Source organism: Henckelia pumila, chromosome 1 (genome assembly GCF_033568475.1).
Source record: "Henckelia pumila isolate YLH828 chromosome 1, ASM3356847v2, whole genome shotgun sequence".
NCBI classification, from domain to species: domain Eukaryota; kingdom Viridiplantae; phylum Streptophyta; class Magnoliopsida; order Lamiales; family Gesneriaceae; genus Henckelia; species Henckelia pumila.
In genome coordinates, this window is record NC_133120.1 from 181,395,809 (window position 1) to 181,403,096 (window position 7,288).

Genomic DNA, 7,288 nt, shown 5'->3' on the forward strand with positions numbered 1-7,288 from the left:
ACCACTTTTACAAATTCTTGGTGCAAGAACTCGAAATATCAGTGTGAATGCATAGCAACTGCAGTGCAGCAGAGCTGTCAATGCGCAAGTATAGCGCCTCAGCGCTTCTATTTTAGCACTGGAGCGCTTTAGCTTCTAATTAATTTTCTTAAGTTTTGATTTTTGGGTCCTAATTTCATGGTTATGATCTTTTAATGCATCTAAAATATATTTAAGAGTTTTTATGGAAAAAGTTTCAAGTTTTAAGTCAAGAACGAAAATAACAATTTACGTGGATCGATTACGTTATGTGATGCATGTACATGTCTAAGTTTCATTCATGAAACCTATGTTAAATATGAAAGTATGATTTTTATCATCTATGACAAGCATGAATTTATTGAGTAAAGTTTTATGTTCATGAAATGAAAGTTATGACGGAAGTTACGATGATATGATGATGCTTCATAATGAAATGAACGTTATGATGAAAGTTATGATGAAATGATAAAATGATGAGACACGAATGAATGATGTTAAGATGAAGAATGATATGACATGTTAATGTATGAAAATGCTTTTGATGTCTTATGTGTCTTTGTGGTGGCAAACACGGGATTGGTACTCCGGTTTGGGCTCCAGAGAGGGCCTTTCCAAACATAGCTCATGAGACAGATAAGTACACGGGACTGGTGCTCCGGGATAAGCTTCGGAGATGGCCTTTCCAAATAACGAATGTTATGAGGCTTAGTGCCATATGCTTGTTGATCAACAGGAACTACGAATGTGCCCATTATGACGGTTGCCACAATTTCACATAATTCATCACCCCAAAATGATAAGTTTTTATGTTATGTTCATGGTTTATGTTCACGGTTTGATGTTGTCCAAGTTGCAAGATTTTATTTATTAGATGTTAAGTGCAAATGTTTATTTAAGAATGAAATGGTAAAGTTTTGAGGAAATGCATGAAGTCTATTTTCAAGATTTAAAGTTAAGTAAGTTGATGTCTATGTTTAAGTTTCTTGCATCTTTTAAGAATTTTGAAGTTCATGTTTAAGATTTTAAGTTTAAAGTTCCATGATGTTTACGTTAAAGTTCCTCAAGTTCAAGGTATCATGTTATGTATGTTTAAACTATTTTAAGTTTAAAGTATTTTGAAGCAATAATGATATCGATATGCATATTTTAATCTTGCTGAGTCCTTTAGACTCACTATACTTGAATGGTGTAAATGGTTTAGCAGTTTTGATTTAAAAAAGCTTAGGTAGCATGGCTGAAGAGTCCAAGAGGCAAAGACACTGCATGACACGACAGTTCTGAAGCTCTGATGTTTTTAAAGAAAAAAATTTGCATATGTTTATTTGCATAATGTTGTTAAAATATTTATGCACGATATTTAAAAGTAAAGATTTTACTAATTTCATTGTCAGTATTTTAAATGCTGAGTTTAGAGAGATTCAAATGTTTTGTCTTTTAAATGTTCATTTCAGTTTGATATTTGTTATGGAAGTTCCTCGATTATTTTAAATGTATTTGATGTAGTAGTTTTTTTTATACTTTATAATAACTCACATTTCCTTATCCCATTTAAATATTAGTTGTAGGTTTTGACGCGTCGTATTTTAGAAGGTATTTGTTGTAGGGTTGCATCGTTATTTTTTTGACTTCGTGAACGTTCAGTCACGAGTTTTATTGTTATCAATTTATATTTTAAACTCTTTTGGAGTTAGTGTGATGAACTCCCTGAATTATTTTAAGTAAAGAAAAATTTTCTCACTCTTTTATTAAATATTTTAAAATATGGGACATCACACAAGCTCCCACCAATATGCTCGACTGGAACATTAAACAATGCATAGACATATGGAAACGCTTCCTATTCCGTCTCGAAACTCGACAGTCATTGCACCTGGTATAACTCACCTCATGCTGGAAACTAGTGACATAACCTGCTAGATAATGAGAACTAGATCCTAGCTAATGCCATATATCACGATCAGACAACTGATGTCTCCTTGCTAATGCCCATTAGCTTTTCCAACACTCGTCGGATTCAAAAATACAGTTCAACACAAGAACACACTGTCAAAATTTTCTGTTAACACCCTTAATATCGTTGTTAGTGGACAACTCTCACACGAAGCAGAAATCATGATCCTTTCCATTACTCAATACGAGTATGCGATTACTATCACTAAGCAATTTCTGGAATCAATATCAGTTTCTTCTTAGCAAAAAATACTATTCTGGGAAACTTCCAACTCCCTTGCTTGTTTCTATTGACAAGTTATCGCCTAACTTGACAATACAAATCCAATTGCAATCGTCCCCGATTACTGCAATCCCAAATTATTCATCTTCGGCAACCCTAAAGATTCTAAATTACCCAAATCGCCAACTGCTATGAGATTGTACCAGATACAAATCTCCCAAAGCACTACGCGACAAAATACTGTCCCAAGTATTTATCGATTCGATATGTCCTAATCATCACTGATTGAACTCAACTAATCGATCTCGTCGATTATACTGTGGCTCACACTTAGCTCAACAGTGAAACTCAAATCAAACTACCTCAGTGGCTCAATCAATAATCTTGACTTGGCTACCACATGTTTATTATTCCCAACACTTGTAATACCCAACTCGCTCTGGTTTCAACACACTTATACTCGATAGTCATACAACAACTATTAGTAGTCTATTGGCACCAATCGCGCCTTACTACTGTCAACTATCTCGTTCACTGGACTTAATCTCCCTAACTCTGACAGAGTTAGCCAATAGCCAATAGCCACTAGTGTTCATTAGCACAATTTCCGTGCCACATTATCACTACTAATCGCTGTCTTGTTTACCCAAGGCGAACATCAAGACGAACTAAGCCCAAGAATTGCTCGTGATTTATCAACCTAGATCATTACATCTCATGGAAAATCATACGCTTAATTTTGAATGCATCATACGATACATCGCGCAATCATTGGACTCATTATCCATTGCCTCGTTCATTCAGAAAGAATGCCATGACTAATAAAGTTCAAAAATTATACCTAAAGAATCCCAAAGATTCTCAAAATCTCTTGACACACTCCTGATTATATCCCTCTCTAAGATTGTGCAACAATTCAAGACTGAGGCAGCTTACCACAATAACCCACTTGAACAACCAACAAGGCTTCATCGGTATAGGCCACGCTTCCTTCGCGCCTCAGATAGTTCTGTACAATCCTTAGCATCTAATATAATCCATTACTGATGAAATCAATCATCATGGAGCAATTCTCATATTCAAGTAAAAGTATCAAAACAACATCCCATCCAGGATTAGATAACTCCTGTCACAAGGAAATCCTTAATCGTGACTCTGATGACTACCCCTAGTCATTGCTGGTAGAAATCCATCTACCTACTAGATCGATCCATCTAACAGTATTTCCTAGGTCATAACCTATCTGCTCAAAGTACACACACGTCAAGAAAATCCCTCCAAGACTGGTTCTAACAGCAGAACATTCAAACTAATATCTCTGACAAATCCCAAACAATATCTAAACATTGATATCAAACCTGATATCTACTCCAAGGTCATACCTTGTCGTGACTGTTACCAAAACTCTAGACTGAGTAGCCTTCCCACCGCCATCTCCTAAAGCACAAAGGCTCCCAGGTGAAAGAGTGGGTGCCCGGATAGCCAACTTGTGGCTAAGGGTTTTTATGACTCTTTATGTAAACAATCTTTTGTATAAATATAATTTACACTTTTATCATGACATTGACTTTATCTTCCTTCATATTGTTATATTGTGATATACTATTGTTGTTTAGATGAAGACCTTGAATATACTATAGTGTATGTAAGATGTGGTAGCACATAGGGATGGCTATCTTGAAACACATCTTATAGTCACTGTATATTCTAAACTGTTCCTAGTCAATTGACCCGTCCGCAAATAAGGATAAGGATCGCTCGAGATTGAGACTAGCATTTGCGATGCCGAGTACCACGTTTCATTGGTATGGAACATAGAGATGTTCAAAGCATGCAAATGGATATTCATATGATGAATGATCGAACTACCCTATTCGGACTTTCCAAGTGGTTATCACTTATCGAGTGGATAAAGTCCGTGGTTTTGGTTGTACACCATTAGTCCTTATTACTTGAAACATCATTGAGACTCTACATGCTAGTACTGTACTTTGACTCATTTACCGACTCTATTGGGGTCATCAGGTGTCGGGATTGGGTACAGTTATGACACATATAGGAGTCGATGCTTTGTTGTCAAGGATTCACCACATACTTGCGAGTGTGGATATCCTATGCGATCTGAGGAGATATTAGTGTGACGAATCTCTGGCCAGAGTACATGATGTGTTTTAGGTTAATGGGTTTTTCTAGTAACACATGCGATGCCACTATTTGATCTCCAAGATTTTATGCATAGTTATCGAATCTCGAACGACTCTCGATGCACCAATGGTTGTTGATTCAATCGGGATATATGGATGAAGGGACCGTACTGTACGCTAACCAAAATCTACTGGTTCTTGCAGCCACTATCAGTAATACCTAGGGAATCATGGGGCGATGTTGCTAGGCGCTCTTACCATGATTCGATGGGTAAGTCGGAAATTGTTGTTCCGAGTCACAAGGAGTTGTGAGCCCACGGCTAGCTGTATTCCTGAACCATTGAGGGTTACACAAGTAATGTATTACTAAAACCCCGTAGAGATAGTTAAATTTAAAGAGTTAAATTTAATGAAAGAGAAGTTGGACTTCTTAACTAAAGGGAGTGAGATTTCCTAAAATGACATAGGGATGGGCATTTTTGGAAATCACTGAATTCGGATTCAGAAAAATTATCTTGACTCTAAAAGATGCAGAAATGGTTTCTGTGCACTTTGGTGAAATCAGTTTATCAATCGGAGTCACGATGAATTTTATATTAATTTCTATAACAACAGGCTTGGCTTGTTGTGCTTAAGTTATGGATTGTGGGCTTTAAGGAGTTGGAGTCCTGATAAAATTATAACTTAATCTAGTCTAGAAATTATCTATAAATATATGTGCAGTGTTCGAAAATTACATGCAATTCATTCATCAAATTTTCGAAAACACACATATTATTTTCTAAGGGTTTTTCGAAAATCCTTGTCCCTTTTCGGAGAAAATTCAGTCTTGTGATTTTTGTGAAAAATTACAATTCTGAATTAACAGATCATATCTGTTTATTCTCTACACAAACTTCTGATTGATTTCTAGTGCAGTCAATCAGAGGGTTTCTGTTTTTCATTCGTGGACCTAATTCCGGAGAAAGATCGTGACACCATCAGTTCCCGGGATTTACAAGAAGAGCAGATTAAATTCTGTTGGAGTCCACAATCAAGCCTTTGCTTGACAAGGTAAAATATTTAATTGTGATTATTTATTTTACTTGAACAAATTTAATCGTAAAAGGTTTTGATACCTAGATATGGAATCGTTCCATATTAGAAAAATAAAATTTTTAAACTTCCGCTTCACCGGGTATCAATTCTAATTCTGAACACAGTTTTCCAACACCAGGTACATCGACATAGGGTCGCGCCTCCACATGTCAAATCATGGTCATATTCCACAACTCTTGGTATATACTTGACCTGACATCCTGATGAAAACCCATCATCACGAAGTCTCAACCTACGAAGGTCATCATACTACTGTTCTAAGGAAACAACCTAGAACAAACTCATGCCCACTGATGGATCAACTCATCACTGACACTAACTTAGTCCACTGACTAACTAGGTCAATCCTAGGAAAAGCCTAGACTAACTGAAACGACCCTAGTTCTGCTTTAAATTAAACTAAATAAAAATACGGGTTTTCAAAAAATTTTCGGCATGATCTAACTGATTTGATTAAAACCCGCCTGTCTCAGACAACAAAAAAAATACAAACCCAACCAACAACACTAAATAATCTAGACCGAGAAAAGAAAATAAATGACAACTTGAGAAAGAGATTGACATACCAAACATCCAAAAGTTTAACGATTTGATACATACGTGCCCACAAACAATTAGTTCTGCTTTAAATTAAACTAAATAAAAATACGGGTTTTCAAAAAATTTTTGGCATGATCTACCTGTTTTTTATTAAAACCCGCCTGTCTCAGACACCAAAAAAAATACAAACCCAACCAACAAAACTAAATAATCTAGACCGAGAAAAGAAAATAAACGACAACTTGAGAAAGAGAATGACACACCAAACATCCAAAACTTTAACGATTTGATACATACGTTCCCACAAAAAATTCCAAAGAATATTATCTTCACATTTACATTTACTAAATTAACAAGATAAAAGACTTTAAAGTGCTAAAATAAAATTTTGCGGAAGACTGGCATGGTCAGAGGGATGTGTCGTGCCTGCATCGCAGTCCGCTCGATAGTCCTGCCCCTCAATCTCAATGATAATCTAAACCTACACCAAGTAGATGTTGTGAGCCTAGGGGCCCAGCAAGAATATGGGGTGAAATAACGAGGGTTTAAAAGTACATGCTTAATACTTAAAATACTTGTACTTAATATACCTTGAAACTTTCTCCGAAAAGTTGAATGATAAATGAGAATGAGATGTAATGCATACAATGACTCACACATTTAAACTTGGGAACATTCTTAAACTTTACTTAATCTCATGCATGACTGAAACTGAATATAAACTAAGTCGAGTCAAATTAGAAATGATCTGTAACTGAAACTGAAACTGTAACTGTAACTGTAACTGTAACTGTAACTGTAACTGTAACTGTGAACTTAGATCCTTGAATTATGACTCTGTGATTTCGATCATGATCATGGATGCAGTGCACTATGCCGCAAGGAGGTCAGGATATCACCCAACCCAATCTTGCCCTGTATTTGGTAAGGGAGGCCAAGATATCTCTCAGCCCCACACGAACACATGCTAAGGTAAGGAAACCCATAATGATTTCGTAAGGGAGACCAGAACGTCTCCCAGCCCCACACGAACACATGTTTTAGTGTAGTCACAATCATCTCACTTCGTTCAAAAATATTTTCTTTCATTCTTACTTGACTCGACTCAAAGATATAAAATGCTTTTATGGAAATGACTTTCTTTGAAAATATTTACTCGATTACTCGATTTATGAAATGAATGATGCCATATGGTTGACAAGGATGGTGATTTAGGTGACAAACCATAGCTATGAATCTAGACTTTACTTTTTAGCACTTAAGACGTATCCCAAGCAATCCACTTGCAAGGCATATATTTTACTCGATTCTT